Genomic DNA, 25,851 nt, shown 5'->3' on the forward strand with positions numbered 1-25,851 from the left:
AAAACAAAAACAGAATGACATCATGCATATTGCTTTATAACCTGTTGTTATGTAGCAATATATTTTGAACATCTTTTCATTTGAATAAATGTATCGCTAGTGTTGTGGGTGGGGTTTCCTGGGAAACAGACTCTGGAGACAAGAGATTTGTGTGCAGGAAGTTTATCCGGGAGTGCTTACGAGACCAACGCGCGGGCGTGGGGGAAGGGAGTGAAATAGGATTAGACTGGAGAGGACGTTAGGCGGTGCTGCAGTCGTCACAAGGGCTGGAGCTTGGCGGTTTAGAATTCCCTTCATCATTGTCCCAATTCGAAGAGAGAAAGCTGAGGCATTTGTTTGATGCGGGCTGCCCCTGGGGAAGAGCTGGGGGTGTCACTGGGCAGGGCAACTGCCTTCTTGTGAGTATCATTCCCAGAGCCAACGATCAGCGAGTTAGGGTTGTAGCTGGCTGGTCATCCTCCTGATAGCCCTAGCTAGGAGCCGGAAAGGAGGGGAATCTGAACAGCGCACCACCATTAAGGACACTGTTTGCTCCCAGCCGCAGAAAACACCCACCACTCACTTTCAGCTCGGCAACAGGGGATCGCTGGCAGAAAAGTATCCGTCCCTTTCGTGAGGAAAGCGAAAACTTTTGGAGAGGTGCCTAGTAGGCTCTCACATTTCATTGACCTTAACTAAAATGTTAGGTGAAGGGGTAGCTGGGAAACTGGGGTCGGGGTTGCCCTGATTTTGTACCTTGAGCAGACAACACTACTGCTTGGAACAATACTTCAGCGTAGAGGAACATAAAGGATTTCTGACAGTATCTACCACAAAATGGACTCCTATAGAAATACTTTGAATAATTACATCTGCTTTAAAGAAATAGTTTTCTTATTGACTGGCCTTTGGGTGTCTATAACATTATGTTGTGGTCTGCTGTGTTGAATTAATAGCCTAGCAATTTTCCCTGCCCATATCTTCCGTTGTTTCTTCAGGATTGTCTAGTTTGCTTTCTGTTGCTGTGGTAAACACTATGACCAAACCAACTTGGATAGGAAGGGTTTATTATCTTTTATTTTTGGTTTTTCGAGACTGGGTTTCTTTGTGCAGCCCTGGCTGTCCTGGAACTTGCTGGGGGTGGGGGTGGGGGCTTATTTTAGATTGCAAGTTGTAATCACTGAGAGCATCAGACAGGAACCCGGAAGCAGGAACTGAAGCAGAGGCTATGGAGGAACACTGCTTATTGGCTTGCTCCCTGTGCCTTTACTCAGCCTGCTTTGTACACCGCCTAGGACCACCTGCCCGTGGGTGGTGCCACAATGGTGGGATTAACCATCCCACCTCAATCATTAATGAAGAAAATGCCCCCACAGTCTAGGCCAATCTGATAGAGGCAATTCCTCAGTTGAGATTTCCTCTTCCCAAGTAATTGAGTTAGTATCGAGTTGATGAAAAGTAAGCAGAACAAAGATGAAATGCTAACCGTATCATTGGGAGGTGCACTTTTAAAAGAATTCTGATGCAGAATACCTATGAGTGCCATGGGAAAACACTCTATATGTGTGATTTCCTTGAGCAGTAGATGAAGAGGCCAATTTCCCCTACATCCTTTCAGATATTGGATTTTAACATTTCCGTTAGTTGTATGTTCCTTTTATCTTTTTAAAAAGTACCCTGCCTTCATTGTCATTTTGGTTGTTGACTGTATGCACTTGTTGTTGTTTGTTCGTTGTTTGGTTTGCATTATAGTCCAAAGAAATGTGTTTTAAAATGCGTTAGCTAGGGAAAGCTTCGGAACACCATCTGTCTTGTGTTTTTTGTGCTACAAGGGTTAATTCAGCAGACCTGCCTGGCTTTGCTAGTCAAGACATGAAGCATACTAATTAACAGTGCTTATTTTTAACCGTGGGCCCAAGGAATTTCAGGGCATTTCGACCCAGTTTGGTATACTTGTTTATGGATAACAATGAGATTGATTACTTCCATGCCCACAGGACTCTAGTATTCAGAAAAATAGCTAGGTGTGTAAAGACTAAAACCTATATATTCTCAGGGTTGATGGTAGAGCAGGAAATGTGGAATGTACACAGGTAGGAGCCAGAGTTCTCGGAATGTATTTTGTTTCATACTTTCTGTTGTTTGTGCCTTTGTTTGGTGTAAAAGATAGCCTCCAATGCTAACCATCTCTCAGTATTCACACCCTTGTGATGTCCCACCAACAGGCTGGCATAGTTGGGCTCTGTGACTCCTTCCACAATTAGATTTTAGACACAACGTGGCTTCCTTTTTGTTCTTCCACTCTCCTGGATCATTTGTATTCTGGGAAATTCTTTGCCCTGCCAAGTGGTTCCACGTGAGGATCTGGGGCCCAATGAGAGCCATGTGAGGGGCCCTGATGGCAGACATGCCTCTGGCTCCGAACTAGTCTCGAGGTGCTTACAGCTCAGTACAAGAGTCTGTGTTGAGTATCCCTGAACCAGAACTACTAAACTAAGTTGTCCCTGGTTTCTGACCTTGGAAAACTGTGAGAGAATTCATGTTTGTTATTTCGCACTGCTAGTTTTTTATATAAGCTGTTAAGCAGCAGTTCATCACTAATGCGAGAACTATAAAATTGGTTTTTAATAATTTAAAAACGGAATATAAGCAAAAAAGAGATAGTCTTTAAAAATTAAAGATGAACTTGAAAAACAGGAGCCCAACTATAAAACTGGTGGCTAAAGTACACAGTAATTATTTCAAGTGACTTATAGACAGAGTATTTTTATGTATCCCCAGTGACTGGATCTCAAGGACAAAAACAACTGGGTAAGTCTTAAATGGCATTCAGTGATCTAATTGTCACTAATAACACTGATATTTTTGTCTTGAAACTATCTGTGAGGTGGAATAAATCAGGTTATTATGTTAGCATCATTAACTAAGATTTTACACATGAGAAGGAAGACGTAAGTCAAGAAAATTAACTGGAAACTCTTTTACTTCTTAGATTAGAAATAGCAATATTTAGTCATAATTCCTTTTTCTAAAAGGCACAGCTTTCTTAGTCCTGTTCAATGAAGAGACAGAAAGAAATTATATCAAAATGTCAGGTGAGAAGGCAAGCAGATTTGGATGATTAAATATCATTTAAAACAAACAAACGTTCAGAGCTCCTTGGAGAATGGTTAATTTCAGTTCTGAGATGAACCTGGAAGATCCTCTGACTAGAAGTTAAGGATGAAATTAAGACTCTACACTTTCTGTGGAGCTCTTACTGGCCCAGGATAGAACAGTCTGAACTTCCAAAAGCGTGCTGGTTGTTAGTGTGGTTCAGTGGAAGAGAGCTTGCTTGTCTAACGTGTGCAAGGCCCTAGGTTCAAACTCTAGCACCCCTACCCCTAAAACAAAGCTTGTGACAGTGAGACACTCTACGTATTTATTCTTTTATTTTAACTCATAGGATTCAAAATGATGCTAACTAACTAATGCTTTGGAAGTTGCTAGAATGCTAAGCTGGTAATGATAAGATTGGCAGGTGAAGGGGAAGAAGACTGCATCTTGCCTTTCAGAAACTCTAGGAGCATCCGGAATGATGGTTTTATTTGAAAGGAATTCACATATAGAAAGAGTATCGGGATTGGGAGGTAGTCATTTAGTGAAGGAATAATTTGGGGTATGTAAATTTTTCTGTCATCAGTGTGGGCAGTCCATGCCTATACAATTTGTAAACATTTGTGCAGTCATTTGCTTACTATTTATGTGTTTTATTGTAGATAAAGCAACCTAGCTATTTTGTTGTTACCATACAAAGTAATAGGCTTCATTTGGACACTCACTTATGTATATAATTTTGTACTGAAACTCACCAGCCCATGACCCTTTCCTTCTTGTCAGTCCCCTTCTTCCCTGAAAATAGTCCCCTTTCTACTTTTAGTAATTTCGCCTCGTTGCTAAAAGTTACAGGCCTGTGTCACCACACCCACTTTTGGGGGAAGAGAGGTGGAACCCAGGACATCTCACTGTGTCCCAGTATCTATAGCCTAGGTTTTGACTAGAAACACTGTAAGCCACATATCTGCCTTGCCGGTGGCTTCCCACTTAGTTCTGGCTTTGAGAGGCATACAAGGACAGCGACAGTCTGGAGGAGGGTGAAGGAACTTAAATGCTTTCTGTTCTTCCTTCCTATCAGCTTCCTGTGCCTCTCAGCTTGCCCCAGAGGCACTTGGCCTTGGTAGCAGCTGTGTCTTTCCTGGGTCTCCAGCTGAGTCCCGTGCAGTTGACCAGCCTGAGAAACTACCGCATGAGGTGAGCAGCATTGCTTCATGGGGCCTGGAGCCCAGCCCCATGGAGCCCCTCCTCCCAGTTTCTACGGCCTACTTTTCCATCCTTTTCACGAACCCCCTTCCTGAGACAATCTTGGTTTCTCATAGCATAACACCATAGAGTGCGCCTTTACTCCCTTGGCTAGTTATGGAACGTTATTAATATGGCCTCCTGTCCTTGACTAGCTTTTGACTGACAGACAAAGCCTCTCACTAGTCACTGGAGAGCTGCATCAACCCCCTAGAATTCCTGCTAGTTGTTGCAAGTTGAGCCAGTGTGATAAGGGAGAAGGACAGTGTCTACAGCATAGCCAAATTGCCCTTATAGAACAAGTGATTTCTTGTTGCACAAGCCTTCATTGTCTTTGAAGGACAGTTTATTACTGATAAGCCCGCTCCATCCACCCTCTTGATCACCTTCTCTTCATTCCTCTCATGAAACAACTACAGTATTAGTTATCATTTATGTGTACTTTTAACATAGAAATATGTTATTTTGAAATATATGGCATTTCTGTAGGCTTTTACATTTCAGTTCATGGTATAATTACTTTTTTTGCAATTTGCCTTATTCACTAAGAAATTTGTCTTGGAAGTCATTCTATATAGCCATTTCTTTTTAACTACTGCATAATAGTCCTCAGCATGTACACACCATGGTTTATTTCACCTGCTGCTCTGTTTCCATTACAAAAGCTCTATGATTAATACTAGTGTCCTTGCTGTTTTGCCAGGGTAGATTTGGAGTAATAGAAATGTTGGGTCAGAATGAATGCATATTTTAAACATTGCATTGGATGCTAACAAAGATGTTCTCTTGCTGGACTGTGGTGGCACACACCTTTAATCCCAACACTTGGGAGGCAAAGGCAGGTGGATCTCTGAGTTCAAGGCCAGCCTGGTCCACAGAGAGAATTCCAGTACAGCCAGGGCTACACAGAGAAATCCTGTCTCAAAAAATAAAACAAATGCATAAACAAAAATCAAATATGTTCTCTTAAAATACAGTTCCAGTTTTCAAGTATCCCAAGAGACTGCAAGTTCCTTCTTACCACGGGGCTTCTATGGCTGTCTTAGCATACATATGCCATCTAGCACTGCTCTGGGCAGCTTTAGCTGGTACATCTTTAGATCTTTAGTAGGGAGACAGAAACAGCTGTTCATCATCATCATCATCATCATCATCATCATCATCATCATCATCAGGGCACTGAGCCCAGGGTACTGTGTCAGTGAGATATATCCCTAACCCTCTTTTTTCCTTTTTATTTGGAGATAGGGTCTTAGTAGGTTGCCCAGGCTGTCCTTGAATTCACTTTGGAGCCCAGGCAGGCTTGTGATCCTCCTGCCTCAGCCTCCCAAGTAGCTAGGATTATAGGCTTGTGCCTATAGACCTGTTTTTAAGTATTGTTTTAAACGTCATCGCTTTTGGTTTCTTTGGTAACTTATTTCCTTCAAAACCACATAAAGTATCAGTTTTCTTCTAGACTCTTCTGTGAGCTGTAATCATACCCAAAGTTCTTCCCTATGCACACTCATCTTCTTTTCTAGAGATGTTCTGTGTTGTTACATACCAAATGTTGTTATTTTTTTCTATACACAATCTGTTTGCCTCTACACAGTTCCATATGCTGTAACCATACCCAAACTTCTTGTCTAAACATGGTTGAGAAGTCAGCTTTCTGTGTGTATTCATTAACTTGCTCACAGGATTTTCTCCCTTACAAGTTAATGCTGGTGCCCTGATGCCATTTCAGAAAACAGGCTTTGGTGAAGAGGGTACCACCTCCTAAAATCTGACTTTCGCATCAGGGCAGAATCCTTGGCTTACCAGAGGGACCCTGATGGTTGTACTGGGGCTGATCCTACCACAGTTTTTAGGCTGGCATGGCTGGTACTACATAACAAGGGCCAATGGGTAGGAATGGTGCTATGTGGAGAGTGTGTAAGTAAGATCAACATGGTGTCAATGCTCTACATTCGAGTTCCACAGGACGGCACCGGACCTAAAGAGCCAAGGGACAAACCACCTGAGTGGTAGGTAGTATATTCAGCCATGTAGAAGTCAGATCTCAGTGCAGAACAGCGGTGTTCTAGCTTGCCACAGAAGGCTGTAGTTGCCCTTGAGCTGGGAAACAGGGAGGATGGAAAGGGCTGTCCTCCCTCAAACAGGAGATGGGTGAGAAATGGCCTTGTGGCAGTCTCCCTCAAGATAGGGACAAGAAACTCCCTTGCAGCAGCTCCAGTCCTTATCTCTGCCTGTTCCAGGAGCAATCACAGGGCGCTCTGCCAAGACTCCCTTCAGACTGCCTTGTTCATGTGGCCTAGATGAAGATGTGCAAAGTCACCAGCATGCCACAGTGGGGCCATTCCCCTCGACTTGGTTACACAAAGCTCTTCTCGGCCTTCCTTCAGTATTCTGGATGAAAGGGCAGGCCATTTTTTAAACCCAGTCCCCAAATTTCCCAACTCTGACTTCTAACTTCTCCTTTCTGCTCTTCAACCAGCCAGTTCTTGCCTGGGCTTGCCCGCACCTTTCTCCCTCTCTCCCTCTCTCCCTAAGCAGAGCAAACAACCACCAATGCACAATGGCCTCCTGTCCCCTTTCCATGAAGTTATTGGTGCAGGAGGCATCCCGTATGGCTTCCAATTTATCACAGGTGACATTTTAATCAAGAATGTTGCTGCTTTTTAACGTGGATCTCCATCTTTCTGACCTTCAATACCAGTTCCCTCACTGCTCACTGCTCAGAAACCTCCCAAATGTGATTGCTCACCTTATGGTACTGAGTAAGCGAACAGGTCAAAGGGCAACTTTCCTCTAAACAGTCAGAAACCCAGGCTGACAAGGGCTCTGTGCTTTCAACACATAACAACTGGAGTCATCATCTAGGGGAAGGTACAGAGTCCTAGGAATTGCAGCAAGCTACAAGGGGAAAAAAGCTACTCAGAGTATTGGAGTTTATAGGAGCAGGGTCATGAAGTTTCTTCTCATGCTCTACCACTGGTCATATCATCATATGGGCTGGGGTGTAAACTTCATTGGTAGAGTGTTTGCCTAGCCTGCTTAAAGCTCTGGATTCCATCTTGCCGTGTTTATACGGGAGCATGGGTGGTGCACACCGGTAGTCTTACTGCTTTGAACATGAAGGCAGGAGGATTGGCTAGTCTTGGATATCTTTAGGTATATATCAAATTCCAAGCCACCAGCCTGAGCTATATGAGACCCCTGTCTCAACACACACACACACACACACACACACACACACACACACACACACACAATTCTATATCATATGGCTACATTTTTCTGTAAGGAAGGCAGGCATGGGTGAGGTGAGCAGCTAGCATCTCTACTACTGAAGCGCTGATGTATTGGCAATGAGGATGGTGAGAAATCCTTCAACTATGAGATTATGTCGAAAGTAGAAGCATCAGAATCTGTTGACTCCAAGGTATCTGGCCTGAATAATTGGGAAGAATTGAGTTACCATATAACAAGGTGATAGATAAGAAAACCTCACTTTTTGACCTACAGTTTTTGAGATAGCTCTGAATATGCACATGAAGTAGGCAGTCAAATAAGCAGGTCTATCATTCAAAGGCACACTCAAAACTGACTTTGTAAGAGTAGGAACCCTTGGGATAGGGAGCATTGTTAAAGCCACTGGACTCTAAATAGGAACTTGTATTCCAAACACTGAATTTTATTCATTCATCTTCCAACACTCAGTGGAATCTTTCATTATTGTGTGATGTTTTACTCTTTTGGCTTTTGGGGGACCCACCACCCAGCTCCCAAATACAAATCACTCACGTGTAGGCTTATTCTTATTCTTTTTTTCTTCTTATTCTTATGTTTGGTCTTAGCCTGGGTTTTTTGTTTGTTTGTTTGTTTGTTTTCAAGACAAGGTTTCTCTGTAGCTTTGGAGCCTGTCCTGGAACTAGCTGTTGTAGACCAGGCTGGCCTCAAACTCACAGAGATCCTCCTGCCTCTGCCTCCCGAGTGCTGGGATTAAAGGCGTGCAGCACCACTGCCCAGCTTCTTGGCTTGTTTCTTGCTGCTTTTCTTAAATTATCCCATCTATCTTTGGCCTTAGGGCTTTTATCTTTCTATATTGCTGTATACCTTTTCTTTCCTTCTTACTCCGTGTTTGACTGTGTAGCTGGTGTCTTGGCCCCTGGCATCCTCCTCCCCCTTGTTCTCTCTCTCTTTGCTCTTTCTCCTTTCTCCTCCTAGTTATTCTCTCTGCCTGCCAGCCCTGCCTATCCTTGTTCCTGCCTTGCTATTGGCCGTTTAGTGCTTTATAAGACCATCAGGTGTTTTAGCTTCACAGAGTTAAACAAATACAGCATAAACAAAAGTAACACACCTTAAAATAATATTCCCCAACAATTGTGACTGGCAGCATCTTCTTGTCAGTCTCATTTTATCTAATAATTTTTGTTTTGTTTTGTTTTGTTTTTTTGAGACAGGATTTACTCTGTAGCTTTGGAGCCTGTTCTGGAACTTGCTCTTGTAGACCAGGCTGGCCTCGAATTCACAGAGATCCACCTGTCTCTGCCTCCCAAGTGCTGGGATTAAAGGTGTACGCCACTACTGCCTGGCTTAATGATATATCTTATAATGGATGGGACCCCTGGTTCAATGAAATATGGGAGTAATAGCAGTAAAAAGCAAATGATATGAAGCACTCACTACTGGACATCAGGTACCATGCTAATCCTTTATTTTTATGTAGTTTAAATATAGAAAGGTGAAAAGCAGGGGTTGGGAAGATAGCTCAGGAGCTAAAGACTTTCATTTGATTCTCAGAACCCACATGGGAAAACCCTGATGCAGTAGTGTATATTTGTAATTCTGGCAATAGATAGATGGATCCTGGGGCTCACTGGCCAGCCTCTGTAGCCTACTTGTCAAGGTCCAGGGCAGTGGGAGAATCTGTCTCAAAAAAGGGGGGACCTGGAGAGATGACTTAGTAATTAAGAACAGTTACTCTTCCAGAAGACTCAAGTTCAATTCCCAACACTCACGCCAGGCAGCTCATAACCACCTGTAACTCCAACTCCAGGGGATCTGACACACCCTTCTGGCCTCCAACAGCAACCTCACACAAGTGGAATACACACACACACACACACACACACACACACATAAATAAAAATCAAAATTTAAAAACTTAATGAAAAAAGATGAACAGCTCCTGAGGAGCTATAATCGAGGTTATCCTCTGACTTCCATATGAAAGTATATGTGCACACACACACACACACACACACCCATCACATACATGTGTAACCCCCTCCTCCTCCCCTACAGAAAGACTAAAAACATAGTCATGAACAATCACAGAAATCTGACTGATGGAGGAGGGTCATCTTTCTATCTGTTGTTTCATTGGTTAAGTAATAAAGAAACTGCTTGGCCTCTGAAAGGACAGAAAATTAGGTAGGCGGAGTAGACAGAACAGAATGCTGGGAGAAAGAAGCTGAGTCAGAGAGTCTCCATGATTCTCCCACTCCAGACAGACGCAGGTTAAGATCTTCCTTGGTAAGCCACCTCGTGGGCTCCACAGATTATTAGAAATGGGTTAGATCAATATGTAAGAGCTAGTCAATAAGAGGCTAGAACTAATGGGCCAGGCAGTGTTTAAATGAATACAGTTTCCATGTAATTATTTCAGGGCATAAGCTAGCTGGTGGCCAGGAGCCAGGCGGCAGGGCTGCAGCCCCGCCGCTCCTATTACTACATCTGACTAAATGCTTAACCTATCTTATCTAAAATGTAATCACAACAATACCTAACTTAAGGTTGAGTCCAAGAACCAATAGGGGTGCTAAGAGTAGTGGTTAGCGCATGATGAACACTGAATTATTTCATAAGCATTGGTGTTAAAATGTGAGAACTGATATATACATACAAAAAATAAGTAGATATGGACCTCTACACCTTACTGCATATATCTTATACATCAGAAAAAGGGTGATCATTTTTGTTTGTTTTATTTTAGCTCTTTTTTAAAATTTATTATGTATATAGTGTTCTGGGCACCAGATCTCATTATAGATTGGGTATGAGCCATCATGTGGTTGCTGGGAATTGAACTCAGGACCTCCTGAACAACAGTCAGTTCTCTTAACCTCTGAGCCATCTCTCCAGCCCCTGCTTGTTTTATTTTAGACAGAATTTCATGTAGCCCAGCCTGGAAATTCTGGTCCTTCTGCTTCCTCGATGCTGGGGTTAGATGCAAGCTTCTGTCTTGCTCAGTTTTATGGGAATGCTCGGGATGAAGCCTGGGGCTTTGTATGTGCTAGGTAAACATTCACCCAACTAACTGAGCTATAGCTACAACACAAAATCTGTCTGCTAAATAAGAACAGGAGAACTAGGGCCATCAATAGTCACTGAAACATCTTTTGTATGAAATGAATGCTTCAGGTTTCTTTTGATTAGTGTTAGGAAGACAAAAATGCTGTCCTTTTACTTTTGTTGTTGTCGATTGTTTGTTTTGTTTTTGAGACAGGGTTTTACTTTGTATCTGTGATTGGCCTGGAACTCACTCTGTAGACCAGGCTGGCCTTGAATTCACAGAGATCTGCCTTTCTTTGCCTCCCCAGTGCTGGGATTAAAGGCAAGGTCATCCTTCTAATCTTTCAATATCTTAGTATTTAAAATGGGTTTCTTAGACAGCAAATAGTTGGGTATTTTCTTTTAATTCCATTTGGCTAGCTCCCTGCTCTCTTCTACTTTTTTCCGTTCCTATCCCAGCTTCCACGCCATCACCTAGTTTGCTTGCTCTCTTTTTTTTGTGCTGGAAATGCAGCGCAGGGCACCACACAGTGTAAGCCTGTGTTCTATCACTGAGCTACATGCCCAGTTCCTCTATTTGTTGACTGGTGCTTTTGGACCACCAATACGTCAAGTAACTATCAATATAGCTTTATTTCTGTCTCCCATGTTTGTTATTTGACCTTGTTTCTTGCTGTCTTCAACTCTTTTCTACCCTTTCTGGTATTAATTGAGCATTTTATATTATTCCATTTTCTCTCTTTTCTTAGCATGTCGATTATACTTTAAAAAGAATAATCCCTTAGGTAGGAGCTCATGAGCTCCACCTCAACTGAGGAGCTATTGCTGGTAGATGGCTTCTTGGGGAGGAAGAGACAGGTTTTAGAAAGGGTGTGATTCCTGGTAGGTCAGCCATGCTCCAGTGAATGGCCCCACACCCAGGGTTATATAACCAGCACAAGTAGAGCTTGAAAGGTTATTTTTTAAAAAAAGAAAAAAAGAGGTCAGAAAGTTGGGAGGGGTGTCAAGATGGATTCTGTATCTGGGAGGAATTAAAGGGGAAGCAGGAGTGATTATGATCAATGTATATTATATGAACTTCTCAAATAAATAAAATACCACATATGGGGGGCAGAGGGAGAAGGAGGAGGAGAGAAGGGAGGGAAAACTGCAATCAGGATGTTAAATAAATAAATAAATTTAATTAATACAATTTTTAAAAACCTATATATTGAAAAAAATCCCCCAAGCCAGGTGTTATATAACAATTCCCCAAGATTGAAACATTCCATCATTTAAACCTCTTTAACGAGGAAGATAAACAACTCAAAACAACTTCAGGAAGTCCCTGAAACTGACCACATTCACCAGGCCCCCTCCCTGCCAGAGTAAACAATAAAAACGGAGAGTTCCCCTAAGACTAGAAAGCTAAGCAGCAAAGAAGACTCAGAGGAGTAAAACATGCAAAGAAGACTAGGAGACCACCTTCTTAGAAGAAGCAGAAAGCTGCCGAGCTGCCTGGAAGAGGTTTAGACCAAGTGAGACACTTGTAAAGCTCACTCTCCAACTCGTTGGGCTGCAAGCTATGCAGTGTGCTCCAGGTTCCCAGCTTTGTGAGCTGTTATCCATGTTGGGGTGGGCCTTGGTAATGTACCTGTCCTTGAGTCATTTTGGTTCTTGTAAGTAACCCCTCACCCATACTCCTGCAGGTAACCCCAGTAAAACTCATAGGTTCACCAAATTGGACTTTGGTAGTATCTGTTCTTTGGTCTATCATTCTTTCCATATAATTATGCCAGCCATAAAACTTTGTTTGAGAAAAACCTTTATTTCTCCACATTTAAAGAATAATTTGGCTGGTGTGCCTACCCCAACACTTTTAAATATTTCATTACACTCTGATTTGCGAGGGTTCCAAAGAGAAGCCTGATGTCACTTTCCCTCTGCAGCTAAGATGCTTTCCTTCTGTGGTTTATTTAAAAACTTTCTACAATGAATATGACATTTGATCTTAAATGATTGAATATGATATCCAGATACTTACTTTTTGGCATTTATCCTGCTTAGTGTTTTCTGCTCTTCTTGAATCTGTGGTTCAGTGTCTGTCATTAATACTGGGGAATTGAAGGGTAGAGAGATGGCTGCTCTTGCAGAAGACCGAGGTGTGGACCCAGTAACCACATGGCAGCTCACAGCTCCTGTTTTCCATACAAGTCTTGTTTTCACAACTCTGGTTTCCATAACTCCCGTTCCAGAGGATCTGATTCCTTCTTTTGACCTCTGTTGGCACCAAGCATACATGTCATATGTACATGAAGGGAAAGACATACACACATAATTCTCAGACATTATATTAAATCTTTCTTTTGTTTTTTCTCTCTTCAGTTTCTTTTTTGAAAAATACTTATTTGTATTTTCTGTGCATTGGTGTTTTGCTGCATGAATGTCTGTGTGATGTGTCAGATCCTCTGGAACTGGAGTTGCAGACAGCTGTGAGCCACCAAGTGGGTGCTGGGAATTGAACCTGGGTCCTCTGGAAGAGCAGCTAGTGTTTTTTTTTGTTTTGTTTTTTTTTGAGACAGGGTTTCTCTGTAGCTTTGGAGCCTGTCCTGGAAATAGCTTTTGTAGACCAGGCAGGTCTTGAACTCACAGAGATCTGCCTGCTTCTTAAGTGCTGGGGATTAAAGGCGTGCACCGCCACTGCCTGGCTAACAATTTAGAAGTTTCCATTGGCACACCTTCATATTCTCTGACATTTTCCTTGACTGCATACCCAGAATACTACAGTTGAGCCTGTCAACGTGTCAAAGGTACTCTTCTTGATTTCTGCTACAGCTGTTGAGAGAGAGAGAGAGAGAGAGAGAGAGAGAGAGAGAGAGAGAGAGAGAGAGAATATGTATGTCTATGTATGTATGCATGTACTGGGTATTGAACCTAGAGCTCTGTTCATGCTAAATCTACAGTCTGTGACCATCCTACATATGTAACCCCTATTTTGATTTCTAGCATTTTCTATTGGTTCTTAAAGTTTCTGTCTGTTTTCAATGTGATCCTGTTTTTCATTAGATCCCTTAGTATGTTGTAATGGTTTTAAATTCCTGCTGATATGACCAGTATCTCTCCAATATCTGAATGTGCTTCTGATGCTTATCTCTTCAAACCGTGCTCAGTTTTTTTTTTCAGTGTCCTTTTAATGTTCTTGTTTGACAGGTAGGCATGATGTTAAAGTTGCTGGGGTGAGTGAGTCTTCACTAATGTGGCTGCAGTGTTGGGGAGAGAAGAAGGATACAGTCTTGTACATTAAGTTTTAGGCTTTTAGTGAGCGTGTGTAGTTGGATGGTTGAATTGGGAATTTGGCATTTGCTTCTTCCCCTTCCCATCTATGTAGACTGGCTAGAGAGGGCTGAAGTCTGACATTCCTTTCCCCAGTGTCAAAGGTTAGAGGGCTCTCCAGTTGGGTTAGGATGATAACATCTAAGGTGATTAGACTTTGGTAAAATACTTTTCCTTGCAGGCATGCTTTTGTTAAAAAGAATAAAATCCTCTAAGAATATCTCAGAATTGTTTTTTCTCCTATTTGGCTGAGAAGCAGGTGGCACCCCTCTTGAAACATCCTCAAAGGCACACCCTCTGAACCTATAGGTAAAACTCACAATACTGTAGAGAACCCCTTATCAGCTAGTGTTTTTTTTTTTAATCTGAAAGTTGTCTACACACACTTTCAGCCATTCATCAACTACAGTTTAACCTTCCCTACCGTGGTTCTGGCTCTAGCTGGCAGGCTTCTATTCCAAAGCTTCTGCTTTGGTAAGCTGTGATTTTTCTAAATTTGCATGTGTCTCTGGGGGAGGCAGAGTTAACCTTGTGACCTCAATTTTCTGATTGATCTGAAAGGAGTTGTTGACTTTAAGGTGTTTTGCTTTTCTGTTATTGGAAGGTCAGGAATGATGACTTCTAAGGGCCTTATGTGCTGGGTCAGAAACTGGAAGTCAGCATTTTCTTATCATAGCAAAAAGATTAAATAGCATGCCAAATATTTATCAGTTAGGGACTGGTTACCAGGACGTACAGCATTCACCCAGCAGGGTACTATTGATCAAAAATAGTCAGTTCTAAATACCCTCATGTGAAATAATGTGCAAAATATTAAAAAATTTAAGTATGTAGAAAAAGCCAGGTTGTGGTGGCATATACTTTTAATCCCAACACTCGGGAGACTGAGACAGAGGCAGGTGGATTTCTGTGAGTTCGAGGCCAGCCAGCCTGGTTTACAGAGCAAGTTCCAGGACAGCCAGGGCTACACTGAGAGACCCTCTTGGAAAAACAAATAGAAAAAAAAGTAAGTGGAAAAAAAATAAAGAGCTTGCTGACATTTGCTCAGCACTCGTAAACCGAATCAATGTTCATTTGAAAAACAGATACTCATATATGCCTACTATTTCTCAAAGACAATTCAAAGATTAATAAAAAAATGCATATATACCAAATCATAGCAGTTGTGTTTCAGTACTGTGAAAAATATTTTTGTTTCTCAGTTTTCCAAACTTAACCTAGATGTGCCAAGGCAGGCCTGTAATCTCAGAATTCAAGAGGTAAAGCAGGAGGATTAACTGTCCAAGGTCAGCCTCATAGCAAATTTGAGGTCAGCCTCGGTTTACCTGTGATGTTATCTCAAAAACAAAATGAAAACTTCCAATGTTTTTAATTTCATTATGTTATTTCAAGAGTTAATTTTTAGAAAAACTGCCCATTCAAATAAACCTGAAAGGAAATATATTAAAATGACATCAGTCATTGTTTTTGGTGGTAGAATACAAGGCAAATTTCTTGGCTATTAGCCAGACATTTTGTAGTGTCATCATATTCCATTTAATGTTGTTTGTGCGCACCACATAGAGTTTTGTTTGCTTTGAGCCTCCGGTGCCCAGCTGTTATACAGTAAATGGAAAGTCCTTTTCCTGACCACTGCTTGGGCCAAGCTGCTTCTGTTGGCCATTCCACTTGTTTCATTACCATCTGCAGCATACATTTAAAAGCTGTCAGACGTCACTCTTTGAATAAGCGCTTCCATGTTTGTTGAAGGACTTGAGCAAGGAAAAAGGCTGGCTGGGTGCTTAAGCAAACTGAGAGTGAACTCGCCAGCCTCTGATAACAGCCCCTCTTGTAAACAACCACATGGGCTGGCAAAGCTAAGGGTAAGCTGGCATGTCCTACCCCTCTCAACCCCCCAAAGAAACAAGAGGCCCTACCACGAACCTGAACCTAAAGAACGGAAAGGAGACAATTTGTGCTAGGCAGCTGACAAGTGGCCGCTTATGTTTTCCCAAGAAGAAATCTTTATCTAAAAGAATAAAGGAGAAAAGATACTTAGGAGCCAAGAAAGAATAGCTGTTTTTAAAATAAAACATACGATGTAGCGAGGTGGTGGTGCACACCTTTAATCCCAGCACTTGGGAAGCAGAGGCAGGCGGATCTCTGGGAGTTCGAGACCAGCCTGGTCTACAGAGCTAGTTCCAGGACAGGCTCCAAAGTCACAGAGAAACCCTGTCTCGAAAAAAAAAAAAAAAGAAATCCCACATTAGCTCAGAATTGAGAAAAATAGACAGTTATTTATTTATTTTTAAAAATGCAATACTTAGAATACAAAAAAACATATACCAAAATCCTACTAGTATTAATTAAAAGGAAAAAATAGGACCTCTTTGAATTAGAAAAAAGTTCTGAACTGTAGGATGCTTTTAATAAAATATCACTATATAAACATATTCTCAAACATATGAACTTGGTTAATGAATTCTGTCTTAAAAATTATGAAATAAAAAGATAAATTCTAAACTAAGTACAATTCACACTTTAGTAGCCTGCCATGGAATTATCTGGGAAATATCTCTTTTAATTGGATTCTTGGCAGCACTAGTCTTAATTCTAGAAAGTTCTGTGGAAAAAAACAGCATTTATTTGGGTCATTGCTGTTATTTCCTAAGACTTTAAAAAAGCTGTTTCATTGATCCTACTGCACATACTGGCTTTGGGGGAGCCTAGGCAATTTGGATGCTCACCTTAGGAGACCTGGATAGAGGTGGGTGGTCCTTGGGCTTCCCACAGGTCAGGGAACCCTGATTGCTCTTCGAGCAGAAGAGGGAGGGGGACTTGATCGGGGGAGGGGGAGGGAAATGGGAGGCGGTGGCGGGGAGGAGGCAGAAATCCTTAATAAATAAATAAATTTAAAAAAACAAAAAAAAAGATTTAAAAATAAAAAAAGATTTCTATTTTTTTTTTAAAAAAAAGCTGTTTTAGTCACTAAGAATGACTTTAGATCTTAATGATTTAAGAAAGCTAAATAAGTATCTTAATACAGTTTTCTAAAATTTTCAAACCAATTTTATTAGGAAACTAGATTGTAAAAAAATTCCCTTATAATTTTGTTTATGCTGTGAAATTCAAAAATGGTTCCTTCTTTTCTTTTAAAAAAAGAGGGTTTATGCCAGGTGGTGGTGGCACATGCCTTAAATCCCAGCACTCAGAAAACAGAGAGGCAGGCGAATTTCCGTGAGTTTGAGGCCAGCCTGGTCTACAGAGTGAGTTCCAGGACAGGGTCCAAAGCTATACAGAGAAACCCTGTCTCGAAACAAAAAAAAAAAGAAAAGAAAAAAAAAAGAAAAGGTGTGTGTGTGTATTTTTATGTGTGTGTTTTGCTTGTTTGTATGTATGTATGTACACCATGTATATGTATGGTGCCCATGTTGGAAGAGGGTATTGGATCCCCTGGAACTGGCTACAGGTAGGGGTGAGCCGCCATGTGGTTGGTTGCTGGGAAGTCAACCTGGGAGAGCAGCCAGTGCTTTAAACTGATGAGCCAATTCTCCAGCCCTAGTCTTTTTCTCTTTTCCCCAATGACAAGGCAAGCATAAAGATCAAGACAGTGGCCATGTAGAATATCATATTTTTATTGTGAAAATGATTGAGTCATCTTTTTCTGTGTACAATAAACCTAAGAGACTTACTTTTCTTTTTTTAAAAATTTATTTATTTATTAAAGATTTCTGCCTCCTCCCCGCCACCGCCTCCCATTTCCCTCCCCCTCCCCCATCAAGTCCCCCTCCCTCATCAGCCTGAAAAGCAACCAGGGTTCCCTGACCTGTGGGAAGTCCAAGGACCACCCACCTCCATCCAGGTCTAGTAAGGTGAGCATCCAAACTGCCTAGGCTCCCCCAAAGCCAGTACGTGCAGTAGGATCAAAATGGAGAAAACCCGGAAAATTCAAACTATTCCAGATATATACGTGAGCTATAACTGTGTGGAGCTAGGAGTTACTAGAACATGCTAGGTCAGGAGGGAGACATAATCTGTGCCACAATGTGATACTCCTCTCAGACTAAAGAGATTTGTACTTCCTAGAACCACACAGAATTACATTATGCTCACAAGAAAAACAATAAAAGATGCAATTATTTTACATGGTAGTGCTTTACATAAAGTATATAAAATAGAATCCTTCGAATTTTAAGCAAGCATCCAAAGATCCCCATAGTCTAAAGTAAAACGAGTGTCCTTGTACTTTTAGTGAAGACTAACAGACACACTGGAGAAATATTAACTGATGCTTCCTGTTGGGAGCCGGCTGAGTCAGCTCTAGGATTCAGCCAGCCTTTTCAGGTCTCAGTTTTCCAATCTTGAATGCCTACCAGCTGTCTAGTCTCTGGTGATAACTGCATGCTAGCCAAATGTAGATAAGTCTCATGTATAGATCACAACTGGAAATGTTCATTTCTAAAGAAAGAAATCTCTTCTTATTAACAATGCTAGGGTATTAATTAACCAAGGGACCTGCTATACAGTGTTAACCTTTTGAAAAACTACTTCTTAATGAGATAGGTGCCTGTGCCCCGTGCTTTTCTGTGGTGTCTTCCCTTTGTGGGGCTGGCCTGCTGCCTTGTGAGTCCTCTGGTTTTGTTCCTTCATTTGGCCCCTTCTTTGGACATCCTGCAAAGTCATGCAGCTCCTTGCACAGGTTCAGGGCACTGATCTTTCACCTGACCAGCTTTTAAAGTTCCTTTGAAATATCAAGTTGAACTGGGTGTAATGGCCCATGCCTTTAATCCCAGTACTGGGGAGGCAAGAGAACTTTGTAAGTTTGAGACTAGCCTGGTATACATAACAAATTCCAGGACATCCAGGGCTGTGGAGAGAGACCCTGTCTCCAAACAAATAGAAAAAAAAAACACAAAAGAAAGAAAATGGTGAAAAGTATTTCATCTTGTTATATGTGTTTGTGTTCTGTTTTTCTTGGCTTTTTGTTTAAGGTTGCTAGGAATAACTTTGTGTTTATTATCCAGTAGAAGCTATCAGAAAAACATGCACAAACTTTCTTTACCATGGACACTGAGTTAGTTACATTTCCTTTTTGTTTTTGTTTTCCTCGGTTTCTCTGTGTAGCCCTGGCTGTCCAGGAACTTGCTCTGTAGACTAGGCTGGCCTTAAACTCACAGAGTTCTGCCTGCCTCTGTATCCTGAGTGCTGGGATAAAAGGCATGCGCCACCATGCCCAGCTAGTTCTGTTTCTTTTTTCTGTGATGGAACACTTAAGAAAAGCAACCTAAGAAAGAAAGGGTCTATTTTGACTCACTATTGCATTGCACATCTGTCACGATGGGGAAGTCAAGGCAGTAGGAGCTTTAGGCAGCTGTTCACATGACATCCACAATCAGGAAGCGGAGAGACGAATGCTGGGGTTCAGCTTGCTTTCTCTCTCTTTTTGTTTTTGTTGTTTTGAGACAGGGTTTCTCTGTGTAACGACCCTGACTGTCCTGGAACTTGCTCTGTAGACCAGCCTGGCCTTGAACTCCGAGACCCACCTGCCTCTGTCTCCTGAGTGCTTCTCTATTAAATGCCTGTGCCACCACACTCTGTTTGCTTTCTCATTTTTTTAGATGAATGTAGCCCAGGAAATGGTTCCACCCACACTCAGGTTGAGTTTTCCTTTTTGCATTAAACCTCTCTGAGAAATACCCCTGTAGACACACCCAGAGGTTTGTCTCCTAAGTGATTCTAAATTCTCATCAAGTTAACAATCATAGTCATGAAGACACCTTCATATCATTTGTTGTGATTTTCCTCTTACCTCTTTTTCTTTTCTGAGACAAGGTTTCTTTCTTTCTTTCTTTCTTTCTTTCTTTCTTTCTTTCTTTCTTTCTTTCTTTCTTTCTTTCTTTCTTTTTTGGTTTTTCGAGACAGGGTTTCTCTGTGGCTTTGGAGCCTGTCCTGGAACCCACTCTGTAGACCAGGCTGGTCTCGAACTCACAGAGATCCGCCTGCCTCTGCCTCCCAAGTGCTGGGATTAAAGGAGTGCGCCACCATCGCCTGGCTTGAGACAAGGTTTCTCTGTGAAGCCCTAGCTGTGCTGGAACTCACTCTGTAGACCAGGCTGACCTCTAACTCAGCGATTTAACTCTGCCTCCCAAGTGCTGAGATTAGAGACAAGTGCCACCATCACCCAATTTCTCTTGCCTTTTTAAATAGAGCTTTGTGAAGTCTGACACACAATCTGGGAAGCTTTCAGGAAAAACTTTTCAAATTAAAATACAAAATTAGACACAAAAGATAATATTTACAATGAGAAAAGGAATCACCACAAATTACAAGTTGTAAAATAGCACAAAATCCCGGAGGGAAAAACATATGGTTGATGAAAATGTCTTTATTTCTTGTGAATAGTTTAGAAACCTTTGTTCAGTTTCACAATTTAATAATATCAAATATATTAAGGTGATTATGAAATTTGAGACAACTATCCAATTTCATATATGAACTGTAAACTCTTAAGACTTATTTACTAGCTAATCTTAAATATTTGTTGATTTGATAACACTCATTAACTAGCTTGTCCTTGATGGTCTCCTTGTAATGGCTGTGGTAGTCATTGGTGACTGCTGATGCAGATACCATGATTAAAGCATTTACTTTAACTCTCAAGTAGGCAGGTATCAGACACTTCTCCTTTGGAAATGTGTGTGTATGCCCCTGAGACCAAGAGATGATCCAAAGCCAGGGTTACTCTTGGTGTCCTTGCTGGACTTTGTATCCAAGCCCTTAACTGGAAATTGGTTAGTTTCAGAGAAGCACCAACAGAACAAAATGGACAGACCATTTTCTAACTTTTTTTGTTTTTGTTCTGTAATGTTTTTGGCTTGGGGCAATGTTCCTCTGTGAAGTCTTGGTTGTCCTGGAACTCACTATGTAAGAACAGACTGGTCTTGAACTCCCAGAGATCCTCCTGTCTCTGCCTCTCAAGCGCTGGGATTAAAGGCGTGCGCCACCACTGCTGGCTTTCTAACTGTTTTATAGGGAGACGCATTTACCCCCCATACAGAACTGCTTTGAAATTTGTCCTTAAGAAATCCTATATTTTAAGATGTATGCTACTTAGCAAATTTTTTTGGGTAGAGTGAAGAGGGGACTGAATGCAATGGGAAATTTTATGAGGAAATGAAATATAATAAGGTTCTGTTCTGATAGCAAAGAACCAGAAAGTTGAAAAAAATTACAGTCTTCAGCCCTGAAAGGACAACTGTTAGCAAAGAGAAACCAAAACAAAGGAAGTGAGAAGAAAGGGCTGGACTACAGTTAACTTTCATCTCGGTTGTACTCTGGTGTTGAATTTACTCTCTTAACCCAGCACTGTTCATTTCCTGTTTCATGAGCTGAATGGAAGATGTCTAAGTGGGCAGTCCTGTAGCCACACCCCCCTCTGGGAGCCAAGAGTACATTTACCCCTGGAGAGTTGCTGGAGAAGACTTAAAACTAGACCTGCTGGTAAAGGTGTAATATAGAGATTCCCGTAGGAAATTACCAGTATTTGATTGGGATTGTTTCCTCTTTGAATGGGGGTGGGAGATTGCTGAGGATTGACTCCAGAGCCTCACTTGTGTTGAGCATTACTGAGATTTTATCCTTAAAAATTACACAGTAAAACATTTATAACATTTACCATTGTAGTTACCTAAGTCTGTTGTTCCATGGCATTAAGTACATTAACAGTATTCTACAAGCATCCCCGTTTCCCACTGCCCTAATTTTTTTTTGTCACCTCCATAGAAATCCTGTGTCCGGTAAACCCTACCTCCTATCCTCTACCCTACTTTGTCTGTATAAACTTGCCTGCTTTAAAGATGCCACACAAAGTGAAATCATATGGGAGCTTCTGTATCTGCTTTATTTTCCTTAGAAGGTTCCCAGGTTCATACATGTTCTAGTTAGTCTCTATCAAGAGTCTCATTCCTTTTTAAGGCAGGATAACATTCCATTGTGTATGTCTACCACATTTTATCCATTCATCTGCTCAGTGTCTGGGCCGTTTCCGCATTTTGGCTATTGTGACTAATGCTGCTATGAACATTGGTAGACAAGTGTTGCGGGAGGTCCTTCCGCCCTCCAGCCAATAGCCGCTGAGAGACATTTGTTTGAGTCCCTGTTTTCAATGCTTTAGGCTTTACCTAGTAGAGTTGGCTGGGTCAGATGGCAATGTTTATCTTTTTGAGGACCAGCCTATTACTTTCAGTAGCAGCTGCACCAGTTTACTTTTCCACCAGCAAGGTAGAATTTCAATTTTTCTGCATCTGGCCTTGTTATCTCCTTGCTTTTTCTGTTAATAGTCTTAGACTATGTAATAGTAACAGACTATGAAGTGTTATCTCCTGTGACTCTGCTTGTGTTTCTCTAATGAATGGTGGTGGTAAGTATTTTTTCATGTATTTACTGGCCATTCATCTATTTGATGAATGAGTGTTCGAATCCTTTGCCAACTTTTATTTTTAAATTTTAATATTATTTTTCAAGATAGAATCTGACTACATAGCCCAGGCTGGACTCAAACTGAAGATTCTCCTGTCTAACCTAGAGTGCTGGGATTACAGGCACCTGCTGCCTTATACCCAGTTTCCTTTGCTTATTTTTACATTTTGAAAACTGTGTGTAAAAAAGAAAGAAAGAAAGAAAACTGTGTGTATGTGTGTTCGTGTTGTGGATATGCACGAAAGAGGACAACTTGCAGGAGACCATTTACTTCTTCCACCATGTGGGTTCCAGGGATCAAGCTCAGGTTGTCAGGCTTGACAGCAAGCACTTTTACTCAGGAAGACATCTCACCATCCCTTTTTGCTTTTTTTTTTTATTTTTTTATTTTTTTTGGATTTTCGAGACAGGGTTTCTCTGTAGCTTTTTGGTTCCTGTCCTGGAACTAGCTCTTCTAGACCAGGCTGGCCTAGAACTCACAGAGATCCGCCTGCTTTTGCTTATTTTTATATTGAAGGATTTTGTTTATTTGTTTTGCTGTTGAGCTGAAGGAGTTTTATATATTGTGAATTTTAATTCCTTATTAAATGATTTAGAGATCGTTTAAAACATGCTGTAGGTTGCCTTTTTAGTCTGTTGATTATTACTTTAAGTTGACACAGTAATCATAAATATTTATAGGGCATAATGTGATAGTATTTTTTAGAGGATGGGGGAGGTAGACAGGTCTCTAGCTTCAGTCTTACTAAAATCATGTAATAGTTTTATTACATGTATTAGTTTTATACAATAAATATTGCACGTGTTTCGTTATAAGGACTATAAATAATGTGTTCGGGGCACACTATTAGTTTTTGTGGCAAGAACTTTGTAAACAGTCTTGTGTTGCATAGAGAAATGTTTAAAACTTAACCAGTAACGTGCTGTCACTTAAATTCTTTGAGATTCCATTTAAAACGCTGCTTTATTAGAAATGAATGTATTTATAGCATAAACTTAACAGTCCTGTACACGATATATTTTATAGGATTTTATGATTTTACATGCGAGCTGCTACCCACAGGCATTTTCAAGTCAAAATGAAATGTAATAGATCAGTAATTGTCTTTATTTCCTTTTCATTTGTGCATTTTAGGAAAACCATACACTTGTTTCAAACTCCCCATCCCCCCGTTTGAGATTGCCCTGATAAATTTTTCCTCTGCAGCCTGCACTTCGGAATCTCAATATGCAGAAAATAGTCCCTGACATAGCGGATGGGTTCATAAGTCCCTTCCGGGTTCTCACACTGAATGGTGCTGATATGGCAATGTAAGTTTTATTTTGCTACGTTTAGCATTACCGAGTAGCTAGCTGCCTGGTACGGTGTACAACTTTTGTCTTTACTGTTTTAACGATTCCTGTGTCCAAAATGTGCCCATTCCCAGCCAGTGTGCCTTTAAGGCTGACGAAATGCTTTCAGGTACTGATGCTGCAGGACCGTGTGAATGAGCTGCTTAAAGCGCCTCCCTCAAAGAGTGGGAAGGAGGCCCCCACTCCGAAGGAGTTCTAGCCACACCTTCCCCCTATCGGCAGGGAGCAGGTGGTCAAACCCTTGGGACCTGGCACCGCCGCTCAGTGGCCCGTCCCGTCCTAGTGTCACGTGATGCGGGTTAGCTGCGCAGTCGGGACCCTCAAGCAAGGCGGCTGCAACCGTCTAGCACTGGGACCCAGGAATCTCGACTTCCCGTCCCCCCCTCCCCCGCACTGTCCCGGAAAAGGGGGAGGCCGATGACGTCATCATCCGGGCACTCGACGGCGGGGCCACGGTTCACAATGGAACAAAAACAAGCAGCTAGCCCTAGTCAAACTCGGCGACGCGGCTGCAGCTCGCTCCTTTAACCCTCGCCTGCCCATATCCCCGCCATTCCCGACAGTCCAGTCCACTCGCCCGCTCCGCACGCCAGAACTCCGGCCTCTTTCCCTTCCCCCACCCCAGCCTCTTCGGAGCTTTTTGGGGCGACTGTCAGCTCTCGGCCGGGTCCCCTGGCCGAAGAGGATGGAAGAGTCTCTGGCCCTCGCATGACCCCCCCCCCAGGGGCCGTCCGGAAGCCACGGTAGGGCCGAACGCCGGTATTGTCTTCCCCTCCCCCACTCGGGTCGTCGAGTTCCAGGCGTCCACCGCCTCAGCCGGCCCCCTAGCGGCGCGCGTTCTTCCCGCTCCCCCACCAACCTGAGGTGGCTGAAGAGGCTAGGGGGCAGCTGGCCGAGAGGGGGCTGGGCAGGGGGAGGGGCGGGCCGAGCGCGAAGGGGCGGGGTCTGAGAGGGGCGGGGCCTGACGGGGGCGGAGACGCGGCGAGCCTTGGGCGGCACTGGGACTAGTGGGAGTCTGCGCTGCTGCTGCCGCTGCTGCGTCGCCGCCGCCGCCGCTGCCACCTCCACTGCCGTCGCCGCCACTGGCCGTGCGGGTTTCTTTCTCTTTTTTTGTCTTTTTTTCGTTTTTGATTAGTTGGTTCCGCCATATTGACGAGGCCGTGATACCCAAGGCTGCGGAAGCCAGTCTCCGCCCGTGGCGGAGCCGCAAGCTCGGTAGCCGGCCCGTTCGGGCCTCGTCTGTCTCAGCGAACCCCCTCCCTGCCTTGCACCGGCTCCCAGGCCTCGCGGGAGCCGGCCGCTGCCGCCTCTCCCTCACGGGAGGCGGCTGCTTTTAGCGCCCCGGGACTTGGGGTCGCTGACGGGAGCGAGGAGCGGAGGAGCGGAGCCGCAGGCAGGCGAGCAGGCCCGGAGTGGGGGGACAGAGGCGGCGTCTAGGGGAAGGTGAAACTGCCGCTGCAGGAGGAGGAGCAGGAGGAGGTGACGCAGGAGAAACGCACCGCCCGGAGCTTGTCTGAGCTCTGAGAGCGCCCCAGCCTGAGGGGAGAAGGGGAAGAGAGCCGCCGTCGGCTGAGCGGCTGAGAGGGAGGAGGAGGCGGCCGTAGCCGCCGCGGCCCTAGGGCGGCCAGCGTGAGGAGCGCCGCGCCGTGTCGGCACGCGTGCAGCCTCTCCTCACGTTCTGTCCGGCCTCGAGCTTTTGCCTTGCGCCTCCCGCCTCCGCGTGTCCTGCTTCTGAAGACTGCTGGGTGAGTAGCTCGGAGCTCGCGCGGCCGACAGCTGGCCCGAGGGGTGGGGAGCCGGGCGCGGGCGAGGGGGTGTGCGTGCGAGGGCCGGCCCTCCCTGGGGGCCGCTGACGGAGCACCGGCGGGGGGCTTTCTCCGCGGCCGCGCGCGACCCTCGGCCGTGCCCCAGGCCGGCCGCCCGTGTGACGGGGAGCGCGTCCGTGTGCGCGCGCGTGTGTGTGTCTGTGTGCGTGTGAGTGTTTTGGACTGGCAGGGAAAATGGCTGACGGCTCCGGCCCTCCCCTTCCTCCCCCTTCCCGTCCTGACTGGAGTGGAGAGGAGGAGGATGAAGGCTCCGGGCGCGGCGTGCCGCCCCTCCACCCGTGAGGGAGTCGGCCCTGAGCGCGCGACG

General features: G+C 43.4%; 1 protein-coding gene across 7 annotated transcripts in view; it reads left to right on the forward strand.

The window, feature by feature from the left end:
• Nucleotides 1-247: 247 nt before the first annotated feature.
• Usp9x (ubiquitin specific peptidase 9 X-linked) overlaps nucleotides 248-25,851 on the forward strand; it is a 135,095-nt gene continuing 109,491 nt past the window's right edge. For 2 of the 7 annotated variants that reach the window (XM_075957411.1, XM_075957415.1), the window contains exon 1: nucleotides 24,732-25,463. The gene's annotated coding sequence lies outside the window, so the exon portion shown is untranslated. Of the gene's footprint in view, nucleotides 399-4,153; nucleotides 4,270-24,154; nucleotides 24,462-24,731; nucleotides 25,464-25,851 lie in introns of those variants that run through there. The other 5 variants (XM_075957413.1, XM_075957410.1, XM_075957412.1 and 2 more) reach the window with 5 other exon arrangements.

This window comes from Microtus pennsylvanicus, chromosome X (genome assembly GCF_037038515.1).
Source record: "Microtus pennsylvanicus isolate mMicPen1 chromosome X, mMicPen1.hap1, whole genome shotgun sequence".
NCBI lineage: Eukaryota > Metazoa > Chordata > Mammalia > Rodentia > Cricetidae > Microtus > Microtus pennsylvanicus.